The sequence below is a fragment of the Lissotriton vulgaris genome, chromosome 1_1 (genome assembly GCF_964263255.1).
Source record: "Lissotriton vulgaris chromosome 1_1, aLisVul1.2, whole genome shotgun sequence".
Lineage (NCBI taxonomy): Eukaryota > Metazoa > Chordata > Amphibia > Caudata > Salamandridae > Lissotriton > Lissotriton vulgaris.
Genome location: NC_141685.1, coordinates 1,501,566,967 through 1,501,583,126, shown reverse-complemented (window position 1 = coordinate 1,501,583,126; position 16,160 = coordinate 1,501,566,967).

Sequence of the window (16,160 nt, the reverse complement as noted above, 5' to 3'; positions counted from 1 at the left end):
CTCCCCAGAAAGACGTCGTCACTATACACACCAGATGCATGAATGCTGTGGGACTTGTACCCATGAGCTGGCTCATACAGCCCGAACTTGTGTGCATCCGTCAATGGCCATGTTATATGCGGGTACACCCCAAAAAGGCAAACAGTTTAGACTGGCACACCACAATGTCTTCATGTCCAGTACTTTGTGTCCAGTACTTGTGCAGAGATACCAATAGTCCTATGGTTGTTTATCTAACCGACATGCAGTCTGTACATTGCAGTCAGTATTTCTGAGTTAGTGTACCTCAAACGCTTGGTGACCTATAATTATGAAATAAAAGGTTTGTCCTTTGTGCATATATACCTTAGAAAACTGTGCGGCTGTCACTTGTACACTGAAGTCAATGAAACCTCCAATTAAACAATTTTTTGTGTCAAGTGAGTAAAAATTACACCCAGGTATGTCATGCTCAACCAGAGTGGGAACTGTACACGGAGACAAGCCATGATAGCCTGCTTCAAATCAGATGATCCACAGATAAACTGCAAGTTAGTAATATTTCTAGCGCTGTTAGACGACACACTGGCAAGCGCAGGCAAGACTTATTGAAAGTCTCTGGACGCCTCGCTTACTGGAAGAAGCACACGCCTGTACTGCAAAAGCACATGCACATTTGCTTATACACGGTAACAAACCACCAACAAACTGCCTCTCCTGAGACCAACCCCAAAAGCACAAGAGGACATTGAGTTTACACGCCCCTGAAAATCCGTGTATCAGCTTTCTTCAGACGTAAACGCTCTAGTCTTTTACTTAACTTTGAAAAAAGACCGCATTTTCATTCATTTTTTTTTCTTTTGCAATGGTCTTAATCAACCAGCCTTTTACTTACCTTCGAAAAAACGACCGGTTTTTATTCATTTGTACTATTGTAATGGTTTTAATTTACTATAAAGCAAACACCAGGAGACAATGGAAGGAGCTCCGAAACTTTTCAGACACTTACCTCATCACATATCTGGGTTGAATCCATCATCGTTCTTTAGATCACTTCGCCACCTCAGTTCAGAGCCAACTACACGGACGACCTGCAACTCATCTTTCCTCTCAACTCCCCTTCTGCTATTCCCAATTTCCAGGCAGCTATGTCCCACATCCTCCAGTGGATGTGTCAAAACCAGCTTAAATTGAACCCTGGAAAGACGGAGCTCCTTCTTCCTGGCAGGAGCTCTACCCACTGGGGTCCGCACTTCTGGCCGGCAGAACTTGGCCCCCCTCCCACCCCCGTGGCCTTGGTGAAGAGCCTCGGGGTCACTATTGACTCCAGCCTTTCTCTCGGGCCCCAGGTGGGGACGGTGGTCTCCTCCTGCATGTTCCAGCTGCGCAGGATCAGGAAGGTGGCTTATCTCCTTACTCCTGAAGCCCTTCTGCAAGTTATCATGGCCCTCGTCCTCTCCCGCTTGGATTTTTCAAACTCTATTTACTACGGTCTGCCTAAAACATCACTTTCCAGACTGCAATCTGTTCAAAATCAAGCGGCGAGATTGGCCCTTGGGATTCCGAAATGGCAATCCGCCAAACCCCTCCTCTTTAAACTGCACTGGCTCCCTGTCATCTCGAGGGCAGCCTTTAAGATCGGCTGCCTCACCTTTAAATCTTTATCTGGTTCCTGTCCCGTCTTTCTTAAATCCCTCATCAGGCCCTTCTGTCCATCACGTAATCTGAGATCCTCTCACCTTCACTTCCTGTCCATCCCCCCTATCAAACTCTGCAGATCTGGAGGCCGAAGATTTGCATACCTGGCCCCCAAGCTCTGGAACTCTTTTCCCCTCTCTCTCAAAACTTCTAATTCCCTTATTCTTTTCCGTAAATCCTTAAAAACTTGGCTTTTCCCTCAATCTAGCTAAACCCCTCTGTCCCCTCTACATCCAACCAGCGCCAGGAAACCCACGGTGTCAGTGCGCTTTACAAGCACCCCTTACAATACAATACAATACAACTATATGCTAATCAGCCTTGACCATGTCCAGCTACCTAACTAGGTCTTTCCTGAACCGGAAACAAGCATCCTGGGGCTAGTTTCGGGGTAACACCCCTCATCAGCTAGGCTAGCTTGAATCCAATGTTGCAAATGAGGATCACACATTAAGCGGGAGAGTAGTAAAGATGTAGTCTGTAGCTTATGTTGCATTTAGTAGCCCACTGTCACAATCACGCGGATATAAATCGTTACTACGCATGCCTTTACCACGCAACTTTTACAACGCAAGTCGTTACGATTTGTGTTGGGGGGCGCAGGATAGTGAATAGTTTAATTTACTATTCCAACTCAAGTCCCAGTGGATAGTAGGGAAGGTTTTGGATAGTAAATTAAACCATTCCGTATCCTACAGCGCCCCCCAGAGCAAGTTGTTGTAACGACTTGCGTTGTAAAAGTTGCGTGGTAAAGGCAGTGCGTGGTAAAAGTTGCGTTGTAAACGCTGTTCCCCCAATCACGTATATATTACTAAAGCCTAGTGTGATAACAGACTGTCATTTACAGAACGCATGTTTTTCATTGAAATTACTTCTAAATTTACACAGGCATGCAGCTTCACTGATAAAACTATATAATGCACAAATGATAAAAGATAATGTGTGGAATCGGGTTTCAGTGAATATTTGTTGTTTGCGCATCACCAAGTGTCCATTAAAATCTTTGCCTCCATCACGCTCTGAATTTACAAAAAAGTATTTCATTTGTGCTTTCCTGTCAATTTTTTTATATTTGAACTGGTCATTTAAATGTATTTAATTTGTGTTGCGAATGCAAAGAAAATAACATTCTACAGCCTTTCCTTTCACATCAGCAATATTGACATATATTTCACTTTATGAAATCCACACACTATAGTATGAGAAAGAAAAGTTAACACCAGCCTCAATGTCAATAGTATAAGCGCAATTTGTCAGACTAAAGTGGCGTTTCACCATAGTCTTTGAACGCACAGCAAATGTGACAAGATAAAAACAAAAAATAAAGTAATCTTCAATGCTCTTTCACGTTTGCTCAGAACTCCAGCATTTTTATTCTGGGGGGTGCTGCAGAATCCCCCTATGCCTATGCATTCAGTCCATGAATGCATCCCACCACACTTATACTCTCAAAGACGACCTCGCACATGAGGGAAGAGACCTGGGGCCAGATGTAGGACGCCTAATACCGGTCTGTAACAGCCGAAATTACCGAATTTCAGCCGTTACCGACCGGTATTAGGCTTTGCAGATGTAGGCTTTTCAGATGTAGATATTTACCACCAACTACAAGTTGGTGGTAAATATCGAAAACCCTAAAAAAAGCAATTTTGTGCTTTTTTCAAACTGTGCCATGTGGCAGACATACATGCCCTTAGGTAATGTATGTGTGCCACATGTGCACCCATGCACTATACAGGGGTGCAACAGGGTGTCAATGTGACACCCTGCCACCCTTGTAAGTCTACCCCCTTTTAACGATTCGGTATTTAACGAATCAGTAATTCTCATTCATTCCTATGGGCCTCCAGCCCATAGGAATGAATAGGGAATACCGAATCGGTAAATACCGAATCGGTATTTACCGAATTTTACCGATTCGGTAAAATTTACCAAATCTTTAGCTACATGTCATTTGCCGTTTCTAAAATCCAGAAATACAGAATCAGTAAAATTCGGTATTTTAGAATCGGTAAATTATATTTACCTACATCTGGCCCCAAATTGCATTCCAGATTTCATTCCAATGATCAAAATATAAACAGTTGCGTATAACTAGATTGTTACACAACAGCAGGAAAATGAACTGCAATACCACCAACATCAGTTTCCCAGTAAAACCATATTCAAGCTTTAAAAGGCCCAGAACCACATTTTCTGGTTCCCTTTTCTCCTGCTGAGCCTCATTCACATTATGTTCAAAGAGAATAAAAGCCATTTCAAAATTCAGGACATACAGGACAGTCTACAAGGCCCTGCATTAAGTACTTTCATAGTACATATGTCTAAGATCTCCCAGCCTTACCAGCCTTCTAGAAGCCTTCGACTGGCCGTCTTGTAAGTACTTTCCACCGGCCCTTCCTTATGCAAAGGGCGTAGCAGAAGATGTGTATCATCTCAGAGCACCATCATGTGGAGCACTCAATTCACTGCTCTAACAATATATTCTAAACATGCTTGTAAATTACATACCGGTTTTAATACTCCACACATCCACAATGTCTGTGGATTGGACAGTTTTAAGGACGTCCTGTTTTGAATATCGGGACACCATTTGCTAACACATATAAAAACATTTCAGGGTCGCATGAGTGACTTTACATGTTCTCTTTACATTTTCATTAAACCTTCACCAATAACTCTTTCCAATCGGAAGGACATCATTACGAATGTTCATTTGAATTTTTTTTTTCTCGCATTTTCATTCATATATTTATATATTTGGCAACCAGGTGCATGTCATTCCTATTAAAGCTGCCTGATGTAGAAACAATGGAGTTGCACAGCCATAGAGATAGGATGGAATATATAAAGTGCAGTAGGAAACATAGATATAAAATCAAACGATATTTTGTAATGAGGAGGCAAAAACACCAAAAGAAAGAAAGCAACACGAAAGTTATACAGATATGGTCACATGCCTAACCCACTTACATATTTGGTACATTTTGCTTCTACTAATGTTTTTTTTTTATTCCAGTGTCATAAGATGCCATTTGTAGATTGTTTTAACACAGTTGTGGGGTAGGTTCGAATCTCAGGGTGCAGTGAGTTCATAAGAGTAGGGCCTAGAAGTTAGAGAGATTTGAATCTAAATGGTATGCAAGGGGTTTAGGTGTGACTGGAAAGTTCTTGTTGATGTACCATACATTCCTTCAGCATGTGCAACCAGTCAGTACATTGGAAAGATAGTATGGTGAGATACTCATTGTATACAATTGCCCAAACGTTTTACAAGGCCATGTTTTACTAACTAAGCATCATGAACCTTTGTTGCAAAGAGGAGTGGTGAGGTTTCTCAGGGTAGTTAGAGTAAGGTTCGTTTGGCAAAATTGAGAACCGTGTGTTGCAGAGAAGGAATTTTGAGGGAAGCCCATGATCAGACTGCTGCAGTATCTAATTGATGAAGTATTAGTTAAATAATTGACTAAGGGTACTGAAACAAAGAGAATGACATATTTTTCATGGGTATCTTGCTGAAGAGAAGACAGTCAAGATGCCTGGCAGAAAGTTGGTAATCACGTAGAAGGGGTGGGTGTAGACAAGGAATGATATTGGACAACCTCCATTGTGGAAGAGCTCATCATGAGAGATCTGAGGGTCATCCAATATATTAGTGGAATGAGGTGGGGAGACATGTGTAAAGCGCAGAAGTAAATTTGTGTTTGATCAGTGCAACTGTAATATGAGAAGCTGAACATGGAGATAATATCCCTCAATGAAGTGGTACATTTGGAGAATAGAAGGAGACCTATGTGTAATGCTTTAAGGAAATTAATTGGTTTAGAAGATGATATCTTGTTAATTTGAAACAATTTGAGAAAGTATCTTGAAGAAGAAGTTAGTAGAGATATTGGACAATAGTCAGAGGAGAAGAAGCACAATATTTAGTTTTTTAGTTGGAAATATATAACAGCAGATTTGAAACATTGTGAGTAATGTCCAGATGGGTTTGAGTGAATGAATAGGGAGGTTAGTGAGAGAAATACTGTGGAAGAGAGAGATTGGGTTAATCACATGAGGTCTGGAAGGATCTGAAGAGCAGAAGATCAGATGCAAGTCTGAGGACGAGTTCCACTGAGCAAAGTTGGTGCCTAAGGGAGCGAAAAACTGAGGCAAGGTTGAGGTTGGAGGGGTGATATTCAAAATCATATGAGTGTTTCTATTGCAGGTAAGTCTTAGAGGAGCAATTGCATACAAAATCCATGTTGGAAAGTAATAACTTATCACTAGTCATAAGGACACAAATACAATAAATGGTACAATTAGGGTCTCGAAAAATTATTCCCTTGCTCAACCCTTGGTAGCTGGCAACAAGCAGGCAGGCTTAACTTAGGAGACAGGTGTGTAAAGCATTTAAAAACAGCAATACATTTAACAAGTAAGAGACCACACACAATAAAAGTTAAACTCCAAAGTATAAAAACAGGTTATATTTTTATGAACAAATAGACATCAAACTAAAAAAATTAAATGTAGGGAACCAGAAGTATACATTTTTAAAGAATACACACTTTCTAGTTTCTAAAAACATTTAGCGCCACTTTGTGACATCTGGTTGCACTTGAACAGGGCAAAGTGTACGTTTGAGGCTGACCCTGATGGAACCCTGGTCGGATGCAATAGGTTGGAGGACTTGGTCAAAATTTCAGACTTAGAAACTTTTCTGGATGATTTTTCTCTAGACGTTGAGCGGTTCCCTCCAGCAAGCTGAATTCTATACAAGATCCTCAGATTGCTTCTATAGGAGGCCTCTGTCTAATCCAGGAAGTATACAGCTAAACGATCCTGGAATCAGGGCCAGGTCACAGTTGAAGGTAACCCAGCTTGACTCTCAATGTCTAGTCAGTTACCTTATGGAGTTTTTTGACAAAAAGTTCCCAATATTTACAAAACTTTTGGATCTTCTTCCAGAAGGTCTCCTCGAGGGTTCAAAGTTTCCAAAACACAAATCTAAGAGTCTGGAATCTCCTAGAGGGTCCTTGGGATGTCTGGACTACATCCCACAAAGCACCTGGCCCAATCCTTAAAAGACCACTGGATGCACTACCGGATGGGGACTCTTAATGGACATAATGTACATGGGCTCTGTTAACCAGTAGCTTGCAGGGAATCCACTCCTTAATCCTTCTTGAAGCAAGGAAAAATCCTTAGGGCTGTAATACTAGATTGCGTAGCTAGTGCAGTCCTTCAGAGTGCAGTCCTTCAGAGTGCAGTCCTTTGAGTGCAGATCGAGATTACCGCAAGACAGTCCTTCTGCTCTTTTAATTTCAATATAATTTACAGTGAGTGCTGTTGGGTTAAACAGTTGCTTAGCAAACACAATTAATAATTAGCAGTATCTAGCCTAAATGGCACTTAATGTCAAAACATTGTCTAGTAAATATTTTAGACAGGAATGAAAGTCAAGACACACAGCAAATAAAAGATCAGTTGTTTAAAAAAAATTATATATTTTTTTAATAGTTAAATTTGTATATGGTTGTCACATACACAAATGGCAGAACAGACAGCATAAAGAACGTGGCTTTGGTGAAACATTTGACATAAAGTGCATGTGTGTTATGGTAAATAACCAAAATACACACAAATGTGATGGACATATATACAATGTAGATCTGTCCCTGTCAATATTAATTTTTAAATACAATATCTCCATTGTTATCCTTTGGAGCCATTCACTACAATCGGGAAAAATAAAATTGGCAATTTTTCCCTCACCAGGCTTTATAAAAAGATATGTTATAATGTTTCTGCTTGTATATACAAGGCACCCTACACCTGGGGCACAGAAAGGAGACCTTAGGGATGACTTCCATGTAAAAATAAGATAGTTTGAGACTTTTTGGAAGTACCTTTAAATCCAAAGTAGAATTTGCATATAATGAAAATGTAATTGCAGCCTCCAAGGCATGTCTGGCTTTTAAAATGACAGCAGGCAACTCAGTAGTGCACTCTCTAGTAAGGAAGTCTACTGGGCCTCTAAACCTCCCTGCCCTATTATATACTCAGAACTTATAGGAAGTTTGAATCCCCCTTGCCTTATTATATACTAAGGGCTTACAGTGGTCTGTTATTGCCAATTGGAATTATATCTAACCATGAAATTCTATTCAGAGCACCAGCCTTGCATCTGGTTAGCAGAGCCCAAGGCACAATCAGAGTCAGGTAACGAACACTTATAGTAAAAAATGGGGGCAGAAAATGACAGGACACTACAAACAAGTCCTGATTTTTCACAATGCATTGATGAGAGGAAAGGGGAAATAAAAAGTGTGCTATAGGGGGTAATAATATTATTGATTTTGCATTCCAGATAGAGATGAGGTGCAGTGATGTCATGATGTTTTAAAAATAGATAGCCTCTGCTTTTTGTAAGGCTAGAGACAATGTATTTATGGCATTTTTATAGATATGAGATTGTACAGACGCTTGTTTTCCACCATCAATGAGGCAACGCCCATATCATGGCATCAGGAAGCCAATCATTCATGTTTTCCAAGCTGTGGATGTAGATAGGCGGAAGAGATTGATTGCCAAGGATAGGATTTTAACTAGCCTACTGAAGAGTATTGCTTACTTGTTTGAATAATGTTTTGAGTTAATGTAGCCTAGGATTCTTGTAGAATCGGTATAGTAATGCAGGGTGAGTTTCAGGAGTGTATTTTGTTGTTGAGATGTGAAGAGGGTAGTTGGCTCGATGGAAGGAGGATTACTGTCTATAAGGTGACAAAGTCATGGTCAGAAGTTGAGTGGTGATAAGTATGAAAGCAAGGTAGATTGTTAGAGACTACTATGAAGTGTACATTGATATTTGATGTTTATGGAGTAGAGGGGAATGTATTGAATTCAGAGTAGTCAGAAGTTAGGTAACAGATTTGCCCTTTTCATTGATACTAAGGTTTAAATTGAATCTTCATGCAGGATGAGGGGGGAAGGGATCAAAATAATGAATGTTAGTGATGAGATCTTCAAAGAAATAATCGATGGAGCCAAGTGGCTGATAGAGTGTGACAATGTTAGTTTTTAAGAGAGAAATGACCGAGGTGAGTGACATTTAAGGAACCTAGTGAGTGTAATTGACACGGGGCAAGCACTTCTGATTGAAATGTTTTGTATAAATAAATGTGTCATAATTTGTCTAGAGTACTGCTGTTTTGACAGTAGCTTTTGGGTTATGCCATGTTTTAGTGATGGCTGTGAAGTTTAATGTGGGACTTTTTGTGTCCTTACTAGCCACAAAGAGATGATAATATAAAATGCATCAAGAACATGGGTACATTTAGTGGCATCAACATGTAGTAATTTATATGCTGGTTATGTGATGACTAGATCGAGAAGCAGCTTGTGAGCTTACAAGCAGCAGGTCCAGACTTGATACCAGGAGAGTTTTATAAGGTATTTCTGCACTCAATATTTAAAGATTTAGCAAGAACATTTAGGGGGGTGCAACATGGCCAGGCAATACCGGTAAGTTGGGCCGGGGCGGACATCGTAATAATATTGAAAAAAGGAAAGGATGCAACAGAACCAGGGTCGTACCGCCCCATAACATTAATTAACGCAGACACTAAAATATTCTCGAAAATACAGGCAGATAGATTCGCTAAGATAATAACCCAATTAGTCAGCACTAATCAACATGGCTTTATACCACAAAGGGGCACTACACTTCATATCAGGAAAATGATAACACTTTTTGATGTTCAGGAAGTAGAAGGGAAACCTATAGCGGCCATGTTATTGGACGCAGAAAAAGCCTTTGACAGGGTGGCATGGGAGTATTTGTGGGCGGTTTTAAGAAGGGGAGGGGTAGGTGAGGTTTTTGTCAAAGTCATTCAATCACTCTATACGAACCCTACTGCCTGTGTTAGGGTGAACTCTGGCCGCACTAGACCCCTGGATATTACAAGGGGCACTAGGCAAGGATGCCCTTGCTCGCCCCTATTATTTGCTATGTACATCGACCCCTTGATATTGAGGTTAGAGCAGAACGATCGAATTATTCCAATAAACACTAGCAGGGGAGATATTAAGGTCCTAGCATATGCAGATGACATTGCGGTCATTACACCTAGCCCAATAGATGCAATAAGGGAAATAGAATTAGAGGCAGATCGGTTCGGAAGAATAGCAGGGTACGCTCTGAACAAAAGCAAGTCACAAATTATAAAGAATGTCTACACAATATGTACAGATGCAAGGGTGGTTGAGGAGGGGATGTATTTAGGTGTTACGATTACGGCTGAACTGGAAAAATTGGTGGAAATTAACATTAATCCCATTATTACAAAAGCAAAGAAAGATCTGGATAGGGTAAATAATTTACATATGTCCATAGTAGGTAGAGTAAACTACGTAAAAATGAACTTGTTGCCGAAATTTCTGTATTTATTTAGAACAATTCCGCTGTTTTTTAGTATGAGTTGGTTCAATAAGTTGGAGAATATGGTAAATCGATTTGTTTGGTCCCAGGGGAAGACGAGAAGAGCATTGAAGTACATGTCATTACCACGAGACAGGGGGGGGATGGGCGTTGCCAGATTTCAAAATGTATTACTGGGCGGCAGCATTACAGCAGATAACGGGTTTATTGGGTGGTGCTGAGGGGGAAATTGAGATTCCTACGGGATCAACAGAGGTGTACGGGATAATACTTGGCGGGGAGACAAACAATGCTTTCCTTAGATACTCGGAGCCAAGCTATTTTAAGCGGACCAGGTTCAAGACGCTAGAAGCTGCTGGTAAAATATGGAAAGCATTCAAGAAAAGTTTTGGCTTGGGAAGACTTCATGCACACACTAGATTAATGGAGGATCCAATGCTGCCCACAGAAATATTTGCGGATGCTATATTTAAGGAATGGGTTCGTTTGGGAATTAAGAACTTGGGAGATCTAATAGGGGAGGCAGGGGTAAGGCAATTCACAGAAATCCAGCAGGAATTTGGTGTTAGCAATAGGACCTTTTTTAAATATTTACAACTAAGAAGCTTTCTAGGTAATAAACGAGGTGGACCGATGGGTTTTAAAGCAAATCCGATAATACAGATGGTTGAGGGGGGCCAATCTTGCTCAATCAAAAGGCTGTATGCTGAACTAATAGAACATCGAGGGGATGACCTTGAAAAATATGAGACTAAATGGAGGGAAGCAATAGGAGTAACAGAGGGCGTATTCTTAAGGTCACTAAGATTAGGACGGGAAACCCTGTGTTCAGCGGCACTGCAGGCACAACACTACAAGACGCTATACAAACTCTACTACACACCAGCTAGAATTGCCCAGTGGGGAGGAACACAGGGGGTTAGGTGCCCTAGGTGCGACAGTACGGAGGCAGAAATAGTGCATATGTTTGCGGGGTGCCCAAACCTTTCTCCGCTAATAAAAAGTATTGAAACATTTTTTGATAACTCCTTGGCATATAAATTGAAGCTGACACCAGAAGTAATACTACTAGGACTAGAGGGGAGTAACTCACAGCAAAATCAAAATGGGGGGTTTTTGTTTGTGGCCATGGCTGTTTTGCGCCTATGTATAGCAGCTGCTTGGAAAGATAAGATACCACCCCCGTTCCAGCACTGGTTGGCTAGGTTACTGCATATGTATAATCTGGAGAAAGCTATCTATGCCAGAAGGGGGAAAAAGGGTAGAGCACTGGGACTACAGCTGTGGAAGCCCATTTTAGAATGGAAAAGTAGGATGGCAACTGCCTAGGGGGGTGCAGAGCTGGATGTGAAAAAATATTTATACGCCTTACATATGCTTCTTTGGGGTATCTTCTGTTGAGATGTGAATGTATTGAATTCAGAGTAGTCAGAAGTTAGGTAAAAGATTTGCCCTTTTCATTGATACTAAGGTTTAAATTGAATCTTCATGCAGGATGAGGGGGGAAGGGATCAAAATAATGAATGTTAGTGATGAGATCTTCAAAGAAATAATCGATGGAGCCAAGTGGCTGATAGAGTGTGACAATGTTAGTTTTTAAGAGAGAAATGACCGAGGTGAGTGACATTTAAGGAACCTAGTGAGTGTAATTGACACGGGGCAAGCACTTCTGATTGAAATGTTTTGTGTAAATAAATGTGTCATAATTTGTCTAGAGTACTGCTGTTTTGACAGTAGCTTTTGGGTTATGCCATGTTTTAGTGATGGCTGTGAAGTTTAATGTGGGACTTTTTGTGTCCTTACTAGCCACAAAGAGATGATAATATAAAATGCATCAAGAACATGGGTACATTTAGTGGCATCAACATGTAGTAATTTATATGCTGGTTATGTGATGACTAGATCGAGAAGCAGCTTGTGAGCTTACATTGGGTTTGTCATGAATGCCCTGTGGGGCCCACTGCGGTTCTTCCCTAGGTTAGCCTAACTGTAGGTTGTAGGCCACTTTGGCTTTGCACATGTTACAAAGTAACACACTTATTTTTGTGCCACAATATTATTTTAAAATATATATTTAACATGTTTTTACCTTTCATCATTTCTTCCTGATACTCAGTCTGGACATTTTGTACAAGGCTGAACAACCTTGTGCCCTATTTTTCTCTGAGGTCAGTCACTAACACATTGCCATAACAGAGAGACCCAGGTGTTGTTTTCAAGAATGCCATTTCTTGTCTTATAAGCCAAAACTTGTTGGTTTGAAAACAGAGAGGAAAGGTCCCAGAATGAGCATGCCAGCTATTCGTAAATCGAAGATGCAGCCAGCTAACGGCAAGTGTTAGGTATGGGCCCTGGTTCCAATATCAATGATCTCTGATATATCACTGTGCTCAAATAGTGAGGTCAGGCATAGGCAAAGATACCATTTGCCATGATAGGGGTTCTCATTCTTTACAGTTTATTAATAATGAAGATTACTCTACTCAGTTGCATACGTTTTCTAATTGCATCACAGTACTTCATGATAGAGCACAATAGTTTATGATTATAGTACATTTTCCTTGTGTCTTCCTTTTGTTTATTATGGACATGCATGAGTGAGAGAACAACATTTGATGACCTGTTACCACAGTTCTCCTGGGGGACTAGAGTGTTGTGCCAACTTACCTGTTACTCTTGGAAGGTTAGAAGGGCAGGTAAGGCACTGTGAGCTGGTCAGAATTTGGGGCCACAGGTATTGATGTTGTATCGTTACGCAGCCCCTACATACTGGCGTTCTCTGATCCCAGAAATATTTCTGTTTTCAAATAGAAGCCTTGTAACATGGCAATACCAACGCTCTGTGTGGTACTTATTCATAGGTCTCCTTAGTAGTGTTTGTGCGTGTCCAAAATACCCTTCCACCTATCACCGTAGGCACCCATGGTGTTGGTAACTAATCCTTTACCGTGTTTTAGGAAGCACCTAATACTGTTGGTTTTTCAAGCTTGAAAGTTCAAAAGGCCAAAAACCATTTTGTGTTGCACTTTGTTTCCATTGCTGTTTTTCTCATGGTGCTGCCAAAACCTATTGCAATAGCTGAAAATTACAGACCTGATGTCCATTCACATGTTACTGTACATGGCCTTCCAAATATAGGTGGTGATTTTATTTTCGTTGTCGAAGCCCATGATGGCTAATGCTTTGAAATCTTTTATTCTTGGGTCGATTTTCTGGCTGTGGACACTAATACAAACACATTTCATGAGTGCACAGTTGCTCCACATCTAGCACAATACAGAACATATGTGCTCTTAGAAATACCAAATTCTCACTGGGAACAAACTACTTGGTTCAGCGGCACCCTACCCCATGTACTTGAACCAGTATGTATAGGTCCCCTAAGTAATGCATGCAACCATTGAATGTTATTTTAAAAACCGTTATATATGCTTAACTCAATATGTATTGTGCACCTTGTTGGCAATAAAAGCTAGAGTTGGCCTGCCAGGGCATGCCCAGTTGCTTGCAGTGCCTACAGTGAGTCCAGTAATAGTTCATTGAGTTATGGGTAAAATCCCCACTAACCGTGAGGAACTCTATTTTGGATCACACAAACAATCAATTAAATTGAAGCTGTGTTTCCCTTTACGGAATCACGAGACACGCACCAAATTTTATTTTGATTATATGCTTACCCCACAGAATGATTGCCACTATAGGTTACAGTAACACTTGGGGAACAGTGTTTGTTACTGTATATATCATCAGTCATTGCACTCCATCCAGGTCAATCTTGCCAGACATGTTGAAACAAATACAGCATGAACACGGGGTAGCTGCTACCCTGGATTTGGGGTTGCAACTAATGGGAAATGTTCCCCTTGTGTATGAATTTATTCTGTCAAACATTAAAGGCAAAGTGGTATCTCTGGCTATATGCCAGTGGCTCACAGTGGTTGCAAAACTTGAACGTGAATGTGAAATGACTATAAATATCGCTTATGTGTATACATTCTCAAGACGCAATCATTTTGGGATCTAGACGTACTAAACCACCCCTTGGCAAACCTTGTACTAACAAGGAAGCGGAGCAGACCCATGCGTTTGATAAAAAGACAATGGGATGAATGTTAACAACCACAGAAAAATAAACCTCATGGAGGTTTTTCACACCAGGACCCATCTGAGAGGTGCTGCGATTTTGATAATTGCACCAAAATCAAGGCTAAAGACAGGTATCATATTTTGGATAAATGTTCTCCTTGTCTTATGCAGTACCTTTCTGAAAAGCAGTATGAGAGAGGAGGGTGATCTGATCCCAGACAAGAAGGGTATGTGAAACCAAATAAGGAGACACAACGCTTGGCTGATGTGAAGATAAAAAAAAGAGAAAAAACCTCATCAATATAAAGACCCATTTCAGAAAAAGAAAGTTGCGGCTACAACCATAAAATATGCCACAAGCACTGAGAACCCTCCTACTGTACATAAGATAGGCATGGCCTCTCCTCTAGAGCAAAGCAGAAGTCACTATAGTGCACTGGAATTTCCAGGAGTTTCTGACAGTAATAGCTACTTATAACTTTGTTACAGTTGACACCCCAGATAGGCACTTAGCCCCTCCAGATAGGTTATATGACTTAGATATACATTTTGAGGGTGACATAAAGTGCACCATTAAAGTAATATTGTAGGAAAATGGAATTTGTCTTATGACATCACTGTAGTTGCGGTCAATTGGCCCGTTCTATTTGTCCAAACATCCTAGCAGTGTGAGGAAGTAACATTACCTTTATTTTCCGCTCTTGTCCTTGATTAAGTCAAAGAAGCTAATGCAGCAGAATGGGCTCTTGCACAAGCCCCGGCTTTATGCCACAATCATGTCGGCTGGGATAACGACTCTTCTTATCATGTTATACCCATACGGTTCGGCCCGCAAGTGCAACCACAATATCCTACCAAACAAAATGGAGTACCAGGAAGTAATTGAACCCTGTGTCTCTCAGATGAATAATCATCTTTTCTCCAGTTTTGAAACTGAATCATTCATATTGCATAATTTTGGACTGCTGACATTCAAATAGTCATACACAAGTGTTTGCTATACAAAATACAGACGAGACAGCATAAATTAATAATATAGTCCATTAAAAATACAAAACATCCTTTGATATTCCCAATAGTTTTCTCAGCCAAAATCTAGCACCTGAAAGCATAGATTGGACATCATTCTCTGCCCTTGGCTTCAAGCATCGTTTTAGGCATCTAGCAATGGAATATTAGAACAGTCCAGGGCTGTTTGCTGCTCACATAATGTCATTCCTACATGGTTTTGACCCAGATGCATTGTCCTACATAGATGATATTTACCTTACGGACGATGTGGTAACTACACACTTTGCCAGAGTGGATTGCATAAAATTAGGATTCAGTGTATGTGGCTATAAGTTCAATTTTCAGAAATCTCATATCACATTTCTAAGGGTTTTGTCTTAGGATATGAACTTACACATGAGAGTAAAAGTCCTGCACATCACGTTTTGGAGAATAGTGCACAATTGCAATCTCCACTTTGAAGGTACTGCAAACCTTGGGGTTGATTATGATGGTGGTAAAACCGCATCCTCCGGGCCGGTGGAAGCCACCGCCGGCCCGGAGGATGCAGATTCACCGCTGCGGCAAAGAAAACACTTACTGCCAGATTATGATGGCGGTGGGATCAGCGGCGGACAGCAGGTCCATCCGCCGCTGATCCGCGGGGTGTGGACCGCAATGAGGTGGCGTTGTCTGCAAGACACCGCCAGCCACATTACGATGGGTGCTTTTCACGGCGGCTTTTCCGCTGTGGAAAAGCATGTGGACCTTTGTATCTGGGGGTCCCTTGCAGGCCTGCAGGGTGTTGGGGGTGAGGGGTGCACATGGGGGGTACCTATGGTACCCCCCTGCAGTTGCATGCACAATGCGGCAGGCACCGAGCGGTGCCTGCCGCTTTTGCATGCAAATGCACAGCATACACTTTTAACTTTGCGGCGGGTGCTGCTTCAAGCAGCCTCAGCTGCAATGTTAAACATACGGG